We start from the raw sequence: 13,769 nt of genomic DNA, 5'->3' as shown, positions 1-13,769 counted from the left end.
ACCAATATGAGCATCCAAGTTCTGCTATTGGTTATTGACCAAAGATGTGCGTCGTTCATGTCTACATAGTTCTCGCACCCGTAGGGTCCGCACGCTTAACGTTCGATGATGATATGTATTATGAGTTATGTGATTTGATGTACCGAAGGTTGTTCGGAGTCCCGGATGAGATCACGGACATGACGAGGAGTCTCTAAATGGTTGAGACATAAAGATTCATATATTGGATGATTACATTCGGACACCGGAATGGTTTGGGTCGTTTCAGATAAGTTTCGGAGTACCGGGGGTTACAGGAACCCCCTCCGGGAAGCTATTGGCCCTTATGGGCCTAGTGGTGGAAGAGAGGAGGCAGGCCAAGAGGTGGAGTGCGCCCCCCTAGCCCAAACCGAATTGGACTAGGGCTAGGGGGGCCGCCCCCTTTCCTTCTCTTCTTCCTCTCCTTCCTTCTTGTCCTAATAGGACTAGGAAAGGGGAAACCTACTCCTACTACGAGTAGGATTCCCCCCCTTGGGCGCGCCCCTTGTGGCCGGCCGGCCGGCCTCCTCCTCCCCTCCTTTATATACGGGGGATGGGGGCACCCTATAGACACACAAGTTGATCTTTAGCCGTGTGCGGTGCCCTCCTCCACGGTTTTACACCTTGGTCATTTTGTCGTAGTGCTTAGGCGAAGCCCTGCATCGGTAACTTCATCATCACCGTCAACACGCCGTCGTGCTGACGGAACTCACCCTTGGCTTCAGTTGGATCAAGAGTACGAGGGATGTCACCGAGATGAACTTGTGCAGATCGCGGAGGTGCCGTGCATTCGGTACTTGATCGGTTGGATCGCGAAGATGTTCGACTACATCAACCGCGTTACTAAACTCTTCCGCTTTCGGTCTACAAGGGTACATAGACACACTCTCCCCTCTTGTTGCTATGCATCTCCTAGATAGATCTTGCGTGACCATAGGAGATTTTTTTAAATACTGCGTTCCCCAACAGCCCGGCCCGCGGCCCAACGCCTGGCGGGCTTTTAGCATCATGGGCCGTGCTCAGGCCTGGGTTTTTTGCATCGGGCTTTGGTAGGCTGATACGTCTCCAATGTATCTACTTTTCCAAACACTTTTGCCCTTGTTTTGGACTCTAACTTGCATGATTTGAATGGAACTAACCCGGACTGACGCTGTTTTTAGCAGAATTACCATGGTGTTATTTATATGCAGGAGCAAACGTTCTCAGAATGACCTGAAACTTCACGGAGCCACTTTTAAGAAAATAAGAAAAATACCTACAAAAGATGAAGGCCAAGGGGCCCACCACCTTGCCACGAGGGTGGGGGGCACGCCTGCCCCCCTAGGGCGCGCCCCCTACCTCGTGGGCCCTCTGTTGCGTCTCCGACTCCAACTCCATATATTGAGTTTCGGGGAGAAAAAAATCAGAGATAAGAAATCATCGCGTTTTACGATACGGAGCCACCGCCAAGCTCTAAAACCTCTCGGGAGGGCTGATCTGGAGTCCGTTCGGGGCTCCGGAGAGGGGAATCCGTCGCCATTGTCATCATCAACCATCCTCCATCACCAATTTCATGATGCTCACCGCCTTGCATGAGTAATTCCATCGTAGGCTTGCTGGACGGTGATGGGTTGGATGGGATCTATCATGTAATCGAGTTAGTTTTGTTAGGGTTTGATCCATAGTATCCACTATGTTCTGAGATTGATGTTGCTATGACTTTGCTATGCTTAATGCTTGTCACTAGGGCCTGAGTGCCATGATTTTAGATCATAACCTATTATGTTTTCATCAATATATGAGTGTTCTTGATCCTATCTTGCAAGTCCACAGTCACCTATTATGTGTTATGATCCGTTAACCCCAAAGTGACAATAATCGTGATACTTACCGGTGATGACTGTAGTTTGAGGAGTTCATGTATTCACTATGTGTTAATGCTTTGTTCAGGTTCTCTACTAAAAGGAGGCCTTAATATCCCTTAGTTTCCGTAAGGACCCCGCTGCCACGAGAGGGTAGGACAAAAGATGTCATGCAAGTTCTTTTCCATAAGCATGTATGACTATGTTCGGAATACATGCCTACATTATATCAATGAACTGGAGCTAGTTCTGTGTCACCCTAGGTTATGACTGTTACATGATGAACCGCATCCGGCATAATTCTCCATCACTTATCCATTGCCTACGAGCTTTCCATATATTGTTCTTCGCTTATTTACTTTCCCGTTTCTATTGCTGTCATCACTACAAAATACCAAAAACATTACTTTTACTACTGTTACCTTTTGCTACCGTTACCACTACTATCATATTACTTTGCTACTAAACACTTTGCTGTAGATATTAAGTTTCCTTGTGTGGTTGAATTGACAACTCAGCTGCTAATACATGAGAGTATTCTTTGGCTCCCCTTGTGTCGAATCAATAAATTTGGGTTGAATACTTTACCCTTGAAAACTGTTGCGATCCCCTATACCTGTGGGTTATCAAGACTATTTTCTGGCGCCGTTGCTGGGGAGCATAGCTCTATTCTTTGAGTCACTTGGGATATATATATCTTCTTATCATTATGAAGAACTTGAGAGATCCAAAAACCAAGATTTATCCCTCAACTACGAGGGGAGGTAAGGAGCTGCCATCTAGCTCTTCACTTGATTCACCTTCTGTTTTAAGTAAGCTTGCGACACCTACACCTGCTTCTGCTATTCGTTCTGATATGTCGCATGTTATTGATGATGCCACTTCTGCTATGCATGATACTTATGATGAAACTACCTCTATGCCTGATACTACTGTGCCACTTAGTGATTTTCTTGATGAACAAATTGCTAGGGCTAGAGAAATTGAAAATATTGAATATGATGATACTGATGAAAGTGATGATGAAGAATCATTTGTTATTCCTAAGGGTTATGTTTTTGATCAAGAAGCTTCTTTCGCTATTTTATCTTGCAAAAATAGAAATGAACTAAAAAGGTTATTAGCTAAATGGAGTAAGCAATCTCTAAGTGCTAGAATGAAACCTGACCCTGCTTTTGCTACTTCACCTATCTGTGTTACCGATAAGGATTATGAATTCTCTGTTGATCTTGATATAATTACTTTGATTGAATCTGATCCTTTTCATGGTTATGAATCTGAAACTGTTGTGGCACATCTTACTAAATTGAATGATATAGCCACCCTGTTCACTAAAGATGAGAGAACTCGTTACTTTTACATCCTTAAAATATTTTTGTTCTTATTAAAGGGTGATGCTAAGATATGGTTTAATTCTCTTGATCCTGGTTGTGTGCGTAGTCCCTAGGATATGATTTATTACTTCTCTGCTAAATATTTCCCTGCTCATAAGAAACAAGCTACTTTAAGGGATATATATAATTTTGTGCAAATTGAAGAAGAGAGTCTCCCACAAGCTTGGGGGAGGCTTCTCTAATTACTTAATGCTTTGCCTGATCATCCTCTTAAGAAAAATGAAATACTTGATATCTTTTATAATGGACTAACCGATGCCTCCAGAGATTACCTGGATAGTTGTGCTGGTTCTGTTTTCAGGGAAAGAACACCAGATGAAGCTGAAATTCTATTGAACAATATGCTAACAAATGAAAATAATTGGACACCTCCGGAGCCAATTCCTGAGCCTATTCCTAAACCAACTTCGAAGAAGAGGGGTATTCTATTTCTCAGTCCTGAAGATATGCAAGAGGCAAAGAAATCTATGAAAGAAAAAGGTATTAAAGATGAAGATGTTAAGAATTTACCTCCTATTGAAGAAATACATGGTCTTAATTTACCGCCTGTTGAAGAAACATATAATCTTAATCCATTACCTATTGAAGAAACTCATGGTCTCGATAACCCAACACAGGTAGTAAAGGTAAATTCTCTCTATAGATATGATAAAGCTGAAATACCATTTACTAAGTTTGCTAGCCCATGCTTAGATGAGTTTGATAAATTTATGGCTAAGCAAGAAGATTTTAATGCTTATTTTGGTAGACAATTGAAATACAATTCAAATATGCCTGAACACTTGGGTGATTATATGGCTAATGTTAAAGGTGAACTTAAACTTATTAGTAAACATGCTTCTATGGTTACCACTCAAGTAGAACAAGTACTTAAAGCTTAAAATGATTTGCTCAATGAATTGAATAGTAAGAATAATGATTATGCTGTTAGAGTGGCTACTAGAACTGGTAGAATGACTCAGGAACCTTTGTATCCTGAAGGCCATCCTAAGATAATTGAGCAAGATTCTCAGAGAAATAATATAGATACACCTAGTTCTTCTAAAAAGAAGAAAAAGAAAAATGATGGGGCTTTGCATGCTTCTAGTGATCCTATTGTTGAAACACCTGAGAATCCAAATGATATTTCTATTTCTGATGCTGAAACTCAACCTGGTAATGAACCTGAAACTAGTGATAATGTTAATGATAATGTTCATAATGATGCTCAACCTAGTAATGATAATGATATAGAAATTGAACCTGTTGTTGATCTTGATAACCCACCATCAAAGAATCAACGTTATGATAAGAAAGACTTTGTTGCTAGGAAACATGGTAAAGAAAGAGAGCCTTGGGTTCAGAAACCCATGCCTTTTCCTCCCAAACCATCCAAGAAAAAGGATGATGAGGGTTTTGAGCGCTTTGCTGAAATGATTAGACCTATCTTTTTGCGTATGCGATTAACTGATATGCTCAAAACCAATCCTTATGCTAAGTACATGAAATATATTATTACAAATAAAAGAAAGATACCGGAAGCTGAAATTTCCACCATGCTTGCTAATTATACTTTTAAGGGTGGAATACCAAAGAAACTTGGAGATCCCAGTGTACCAACTATACCATGCTCAATTAAAATAAATTATGTTAAACTGCTTTATGTGATCTTGGAGCCGGTGTTAGTGTTATGCCTCTCTCTTTATATCGTAGACTCGATTTGAATAAGTTGACACCAACTGAAATATCTTTGCAAATGGTTGATAAATCAACTGTTATACCTGTCGGTATTTGTGAGGATGTGCCTGTTGTAGTTGCAAACGTTACTATTTTAACGGACTTTGTTATTCTTGATATTCCCGAGGACGATAGTATGTCTATTATTCTTGGAAGACCCTTTTTGAATACTGCAGGGGCTGTTATTGATTGCACTAAAGGCAATGTCACTTTTCATGTTAATGGTAATGAGCATACGGTACACTTTTCGAGGAAACAACCCCAAGTTCATAGTATCTACTCTATTGGAAAAATTCCATCGATTATATTTGGAGGTTTTGAATTTCCTCTTCCTACTGTCAAGAAGAAATATGATATTCTTATTATTGGGGATGTGCATATCCCCGTTGAGGTAACATAGTGCTATTCGAAATTTCTCCGGTTCCATGTTATTCAGAATGAGTTCGTTAACAAGACTTGATCAACCTTGTTAGTGGATTCCTTTTGATGATCATGAGATGGCTGAAACTAGAAGGCACAACCCTCTGTACCGCACTTTTACTTTCTGTTATTTATATTAAATAAAGTAAAAATAAATATTTTTCTGTCTGTTATCTGATTATCCGTGCAATATAAAAATACCTCGAAAATAAAAGTTCTCCAAATGCCCTGAAATTTAAATATGATTTTTTCTAGAATATTTGAGAATATTTGGCACTGAGAACACAGCAGGGGGGGTCAACCACCTGCCCACGAGGGTGGAGGGCGCGCCCCCTGCCTCGTGGGCCCACAGTGGCCCTCCTCCACTTATCCTTTCACCCACACACTCCTTCTTCCTCCCCCAAACACGAATATCCAGCTTAAGCACGAGTTCAAGCTCACTTTGCTGCCATTTTCGATCTCCTTGCTCAAAGCACCTCTCACAAAACTGCTTGGGGAGATTGTTCCTTGGTATGTGACTCCTCCATTGGTCCAATTAGTTTTTGTTCTGGTGCTTTATTCATTGCAAATTTTTGCTGCTTAGGTGACCTTGTTCTTGAGCTTGCATGTCAAATTTATATGGTCAAAAGTAGTTTTAATGCATGATATAGGCCCTAGGCACTTGTAGGAGTAGTTTCTATCAATATTATTGAGTTTGGTTTACTTTTATTTTGAAGTTACTAAAAATTTCAGAATTTTTCAGAAAATGATGAGGAGAATATTGAGGGGCTCATCGAGCCAAAGCTCGAAGGAAAAGGCACCGAAGCCTAAGTATAATCTGCCTCGCACCGCGGAGGTTCGGGCGTGTGAATGGCCTTCTGATGATTTCTTGAGAGCAGCCAGTATCTATGAATATTTTCATGAAATGGCTAGGAATGCATGCCTCACCACTTTCCTCCATGACCAATGCGATCAGTATCTCTTACTCACAAATACCTTTGTGCAAAACTTTCATTTCCATTCTAGGAACTCGCCACCTACGGTGGAGTTTCATTTATATGATGAAGCATAAGGAGATGTCACTTTATGATTTCTGTTGGATTTGTTTAGTCCTTTTTGAGGGCAAGACAGAAGAACCACATCGCGATGATGTGGAGGGGTTTATTGATACTATCGCTGTAGGGGAAACAAGGAAGGTTTCCGATGCACGAATCACTAGCATACATTTTTCCTGTTTTATGTTATTTTGCATTATTTGCTAGTCGTTGCTTAATTGGTCGCGGAAACTGTGGAAACCTTAGTATCCCTGATATTATTATTCTGCTCCACGGTTTATACAGTGATAACACTTTTAGTATGGGTGGTATTATTGCCAAATGGTTAAGTCTGAACCGTACCAAGGGCCCCATCTTTGGAGGCATCTATGCTTCACACCTAGCTGCTCATTTTAACATACCTATTAGGCATTTTGAGAAGGAAGAAAAAGTGTTGCCTCGTGTTTATTTAGATTATAAAAGTATGGTGGCACATCATTTTATTGTTAAGAATAGGGGAGGAGAGCTTAGATATCAATTGTTCTTTAATAAACATCATCCTGAGACTATTACCCTGCCTGCTCCTTCTTTGTTTGATTTATCTTCAGGCACATACCTTGTTCTGTTGAAGGCTATTCACGCCTACCGGAACCCTGCACCAGCCGAGGAGCCAGAGCCGGAACCACAAGTTGATCCTTCACGATAGTCTAATTACCAGTGGGATCCGGAGATGATTATAAGCCAGTGGGAATCGGAGCCTTCCTCTTCTTCATCGCAGTATGACCCCAACTACTATTATGGATATCCGCCAGGCCAGCCGTGGCCATAGACCAACTTAGGCTAAAAAGCCTAAGCTTGGGGGAGTATGTATTTCCCACCGACATTACATTTATGTTCACACACTCATTTCTAGATGTCAGTGCTCATACTTTTTCATTGTATCATCCATGCTAGTTTACTTTCCTTTTTATTGCTTTCTTCTTGTGTGTTTAATAAACCTTAAGAAAAACCAAAAAAAATTAGTTGTAGCTTTTAGCTAGTTTTAATTTCCATGCTTGTAGTAGTAATTAAAAAGAAAACCCAAAAAGATTTCCTATTCTTCTTTTGCTTGTTGGGAGCTTTCCCGTGTAAATAGTTTTATTTCTTTTCTTTTCTTTGGGGGTCGATAGGAGAAGACCATGATTAAATTGTTGAAGTGGCTCTTATATGCATTATTGCTGACCTGACAGAAGAGCCCATATTGCCTTGTCTTCTCCTGTTTATTGAATGCCCACAGATTCAAGCTTAGTCCAATGCACGTGCACTATTATTATTATTCACACTATTCGGTCGTGCAAGTGAAAGGCAATTATGATGATATATGATGGACTGGCTGAGATGAGAAAAGCTGGTATGAACTCGACCTCTTTTGTTTTTGTAAATATGATTAGTTCATCGTTCCTAATTCAGCCTATTATGAATAAACATGTTTGCAATGACAACTAAAGATCATAGTTTCTTGTGCCATGCTTGATTAGCTATGAGTTATAATGGTTTACCTTGCGTGCCAACATGCTATTGAGATAGTTATGATGTGGTATGATAGGGTGGTATCCTCCTCTGAATGATTTAAGTGACTTGACTTGGCACATGTTCACGCATGTAGTTGAAACAAAATCAACATAGGCTTCACGATATTTATGTTCATGGTGGATTATATCCTACTCATGCTTGCATTCGGTGTTGATTAATTTTAATGCATGTTCATGACTGTTGTCGCTCTCTAGCTGGTCGCTTCCTAGTCTTTTGCTAGCCTTCACTTGTACTAAGCGGGAATACTGCTTGTGCATCCAAACTCCTTAAACCCCAAAGTTATTCCACATGAGTCCACTATACCTACCTATATACGGTATCTACTTGCCGTTCCAAGTAAATTTGTATGTGCCAAACTCTAAACCTTCAAATAAATATCCTGTTTTGTATGCTCGAATAGCTCATGTATCAACTAGGGCTGTCTGTATCTTCCATGTTAGGCGGGTTATTCTCAAGAGGAGTGGACTCCGCTCCTCACTCACGAGATAAATGGCTGGTCACCGGGATGCCCAGTCCCATGCTTTATGCAAACTAAATCAAAATAATTGCAAACAAAACTCCCCCTGGGACTCTTGTTAGTTGGAGGCACTCGTTGTTTTGAGCAAGCCATGGATTGATGCTTGTTGGTGGAAGGGGGAGTATAAACTTTACCATTCTGTTTGGGAATCGCCTATAATGTGTGTAGCATGGAAGATATCGCCATCTCTTGGTTGTTATGTTGACAATAAAAGTATACCGCTCAAAATATTATTCGCCTCTATTTCAAAACCAAGCTCTGGCACCTCTACAAATCCCTGCTTCCCTCCACGAAGGGCCTATCTATTTACTTTTATGCTAAGTCATCATCCTCTTATTAAAAAGCACTAGTTAGAGAGCACCGCTGTCATTTGCATTCATTATTGTTAGTTTACATTGAGTATGACTTGACTAGATCTATTTTACCATGAATTACAATGTCTAGTCAGTCCTTGGTCTTTAAAGGTGCTCTGCATTTATGTTTTGCGGTCTCAGAAAGGGCTAGCGAGATACCATCTTGTTATATCATATTATGATTGTTTTGAGAAAGTGTTGTCATCTGAGATTTATTATTATTGCTCGCTAGTTGATTATGCTATTGATATGAGTAAACTTGAGACCTATGCGCTATTGTGAATGTGGTTAGTTATAATGTTTGTTGAAAACTTGAATGCTGGCTTTACATATTTACAACAACAAGAGCAAACAGAGTTTGTAAAAGTTTTTCTTTATCACTTTCAGTTTGTCAACTGAATTGCTTGAGGACAAGCAAAGGTTTAAGCTTGGGGGTGTTGATACGTCTCCAACGTATCTACTTTTCCAAACACTTTTGCCCTTGTTTTGGACTCTAACTTGCATGATTTGAATGGAACTAACCCGGACTAACGCTATTTTCAGCAGAATTACCATGGTGTTATTTATGTGCAGGAGCAAACGTTCTCGAAATGACCTGAAACTTCATGAAGCCACTTTTCAGAAAACAAGAAAAATACCTGCAAAAGATGAAGGCCAGGGGGCCCACCACCTTGCCATGAGGGTGGGGGGCACGCCCCCTACCTCATGGGCCCCCTGTTGCGTCTCTGACTCCAACTCCATATATTGAGTTTCGGGGAGAAAAAAATCAGAGAGAAGAAATCATCACGTTTTACGATACGAAGCCGCCACCAAGCCCTAAAACCTCCCGGGAGGGCTAATCCGGAGTCCGTTCGGGGCTCCGGAGAGGGGAATCCGTCGCCATAACCATCCTCCATCACCAATTTCATGATGCTCACCGCCATGCATGAGTAATTCCATCGTAGGCTTGCTGGACGGTGATGGGTTGGATGGGATCTATCATGTAATCGAGTTAGTTTTGTTAGGGTTTGATCCCTAGTATCCACTATGTTCTGAGATTGATGTTGCTATGACTTTGCTATGCTTAATGCTTGTCACTAGGGCCCGAGTGCCATGATTTTAGATCTGAACCTATTATGTTTTTATCAATATATGAGTGTTCTTGATCCTATCTTCCAAGTCCATAGTCACTTATTATGTGTTATGATCCGTTAACCCCGAAGTGATAATAATCGGGATACTTACTGGTGATGACTGTAGTTTGAGGAGTTCATGTATTCACTATGTGTTAATGCTTTGTTCCGCTTCTCTATTAAAAGGAGGCCTTAATATCCCTTAGTTTCCGTAAGGACCCCGCTGCCACAGGAGGGTAGGACAAAAGATGTCATGCAAGTTCTTTTCCATAAGCACGTATGACTATGTTCGGAATACATGCCTACATTATATCAATGAACTGGAGCTAGTTCTGTGTCACCCTAGGTTATGACTATTACATGATGAACCGAATCCGGCATAATTCTCCATCACTGATCCATTGCCTACGAGCTTTCCATATATTGTTCTTCGCTTATTTACTTTCCCGTTGCTATTGCTATCATCACTACAAAATACCAAAAACATTACTTTTACTACTGTTACCTTTTGCTACCGTTACCACTACTATCATCTTACTTTGCTACTAAACACTTTGCTGCAGATATTAAGTTTCCAGGTGTGGTTGAATTGATAACTCAGCTGCTAATACTTGAGAGTTTTCTTTGGCTCCCATTGTGTCGAATCAATAAATTTTGGTTGAATACTTTACCCTCGAAAATTGTTGCGATCCCCTATACTTGTGGGTTATCATAGGCCCGTCCCGAAGCCCAGCCCGGCTCGACAGATGGCCAGGTATAGACGACAGCATCTAGAACAGCAGCTCGCTCCACATGTCGATCGGCCCGGGCAAGCACCAGTGCAAGCAGTCCACCCATGAAGCTCCCCTCCACCCTCCCGCCCAGCGGGTGTCAGTACCGGCTCAGGTGCCAGTCCGGTCGCAGCTCCATCGCCTCTGTGATGTCCAGTAGCCGCATCTCCACGCCGTTCCGGCTCTGCTGCGACGCTGCCTCTGTCTTCCTAAGCGTGTCAACCTATGCATGCACAACCAAAAGACAAACCATCAGACCACATCACGTCTCCGTCTGTTGCCGCGTTGAGAGAGAGAGGGGCATGTGTATGGGGTTGCATGCATGGTTTCCGTCTCCCACATGCGCGGCGTGGAACTCGGCCACCATGGCATCGCGGGCGCACTTGCCGCGGCGGAGCGGCCGCGTGCGGACGCAGTTGCCGCCGTTGTTCCACTCCCCATTCGAAGTGCACGGGCATGCCCGTCCGGACCACGGCCTTGCCGCGGAACCCCTCGTGGGCCAAGGCCGTGATGGCGCCGAGCGCCGTGCGGAACACGGCGCCGAGCGCCGTGCGGAACACGGCGCGCGCCGCACCGAAGACGGGTGTCTCAATCGCGTTGTGGGCATCGCTGGCGCCGCCGTGGTGCCCGACGGCCCGGCTGCCCTGGTAGTACACGCATGGGCAGAAGAACCAGTAGGTGCCGGACAGGACGATGTAGTCAAAGTCGGCGATGTGCGTCGCCCACCGGGCATCCAGCGTGTCGAGGTGCACTTCCCACACTCCACAGGCCCAGGCCGGGCACCGCGTCAGAGAGGTTGACCTTGACCAGGAAGGGCGACCAGAAGAGCGAGACATTTAAGCCGTGGCTGCCATAGTGGAAGTCTCGTCGGACGGCCCTCCCCATCACGTCGGTCTTCGTCATGGTGACGAGCTCAACCGGATCTGCCACCTACAACATGTTCAAACGCCAGCTGCATCAGTAGGGAGATCTTTGATACGTCTCCAATGTATCTATAATTTTGATTGTTCCATGCTATTATATTATCTATTTTAGCTGTTAATGGGATTTATTTTACACTTTTATATTATTTTTGGGACTACCAATTAACCAGAGGCCCAGCCCAAATTGCTGTTTTTTTGCCTATTTTAGTGTTTCGTAGAAAAGGAATATCAAATGGAGTCCAAACGGAATGAAATCTTCGGGAACGTGATTTTTGGAACAAACGTGATCCAGAGGACTTGGAGTGGTCGTCAAGAAACGAATGAGGCGGCCACGAGGTATGGGGCGCGCCTACCCCCTGGGCGCGCCCTCCCCCCTTGTGGGCCCCTCGTGGATCAACCGACCTACTTCTTCCTCCTATATATGTTCACATACCCCGCAAACATCCAGGAGCACCACGAAACCCTATTTCCACCGCCGCAACCTTCTATACCAAAGAGATCCCATCTTGGGGCCTTTTCCGGAGCTCCGCCGGAGGGTGCATTGATCAAGGAGGGCCTCTACATCAACTCCATGGCCCCTCCGATGACGTGTGAGTAGTTTACCTCATACCTTCGGGTCCATAGCTAGTAGCTAGATGGCTTCTTCTCTCTCTTTGGATCTCAACACAAAGTTCTCCTTGATTCTCTTGGAGATCTATTTGATATAATCTTGTTTTGCGGTGTGTTTGTCGAGATCCAATGAATTGTGGGTTTATGATCAAGTCTATCTATGAACAATATTTGAATCTTCTATGAATTCTTTTATGTATGATTGGTTTATCTTTGCAAGTCTCTTCGAATTATCAGTTTGGTTTGGCCTACTAGATTGATCTTTCTTGCAATGGGAGAAGTGCTTAGCTTTGGGTTCAATCTTGTGGTGCTCGATCCCAGTGACAGAAAGGGAAACAACATGTATTGTATTGCTGCCATTGAGGATAAAAAGATGGGGTTTACATCATATTGCATGAATTTATCCCTCTACATCATGTCATGTTGCTTAAGGCGTTACTCTGTTCTTATGAACTTAATACTCTAGATGCATGCTGGATAGAGGTCGATGTGTGGAGTAATAGTAGTAGATGCGAGCAGGAGTCGGTCTACTTGTCACGGACGTGATGCCTATATACATGATCATACCTAGATATTCTCATAATTATTCGCTTTTCTATCAATTGCTCGACAGTAATTTGTTCACCCACAGTAATACTTATGCTATCTTGAGAGAAGCCACTAGTGAAACCTATGGCCCCTGGGTCTATTTTCCATAATACAAGTTTCCAATCTATTTTATTTTGCAATCTTTACTTTCAATCTATACCATAAAAAGACCAAAAATATTTATCTTATTATTATCATCTCTATCAGATCTCACTCTTGCAAGTGGCCGTGAAGGGATTGACAACCCCTTTATCGCGTTGGTTGCGAGGTTCTTATTTGTTTGTGTAGGTATGAGGTGACTCGCGCGTGGTCTCCTACTGGATTGATACCTTGGTTCTCAAAAACTGAGGGAAATACTTACACTGCTTTACTGCATCACCCTTTCCTCTTCAAGGGAAAACCATCACAGTGCTCAAGAGGTAGCAAGAAGGATTTCTAGCGCCTTTGCCAGGGAGATCTACGCCAAGTCAAGACATACCAAGTACCCATCACAACTCTTATCCTTTGCATTACATTATTTGCCATTTGCCACTCGTTTTCCTCTCCCCACTTCACCTTGCCGTTTTATTTGCCCTCTTTTTCCGTTCGCCTCTTTTTCGCTTACCTCTTGTTGTTTGTTGCCCTTATGGCTTTACCAAAAGGAGTTGATCCTCACCTTAGAAGGTTGGAAGAAATCTAAAACAACGTTAGAAGTTTTATGTCCTTGCAGTTTGAGCATAATAATTTCTTTAGAAACAAGCTTAAAGAACAAAAAAGTTTTATCAGTTTCATGAGTAAAGATCTTGATGATATGTCTAAGGAATTTTATGGTTTAAAATATCAGCTTGCTCATCTTGAAAAATTAATTGCTGAAATCTCGGATAAGCAGGCCACCTTAGTTAATAAGATGGCCGCTAAACCGGAAAGTTTTTATGAGAATAAAG

General features: G+C 42.4%; 1 pseudogene; it reads right to left on the bottom strand.

Moving 5' to 3' along the window:
* Nucleotides 1-10,726: 10,726 nt before the first annotated feature.
* Nucleotides 10,727-11,629, bottom strand: LOC125516671 (annotated as a pseudogene).
* Nucleotides 11,630-13,769: the final 2,140 nt, after the last annotated feature.

The sequence above is a fragment of the Triticum urartu genome, chromosome 6 (assembly GCF_003073215.2).
Source record: "Triticum urartu cultivar G1812 chromosome 6, Tu2.1, whole genome shotgun sequence".
In the NCBI taxonomy this organism is placed as follows: domain Eukaryota; kingdom Viridiplantae; phylum Streptophyta; class Magnoliopsida; order Poales; family Poaceae; genus Triticum; species Triticum urartu.
Note: the sequence above shows the minus strand (reverse complement) of the source record. Positions and strands in the feature narration are given on the sequence as shown.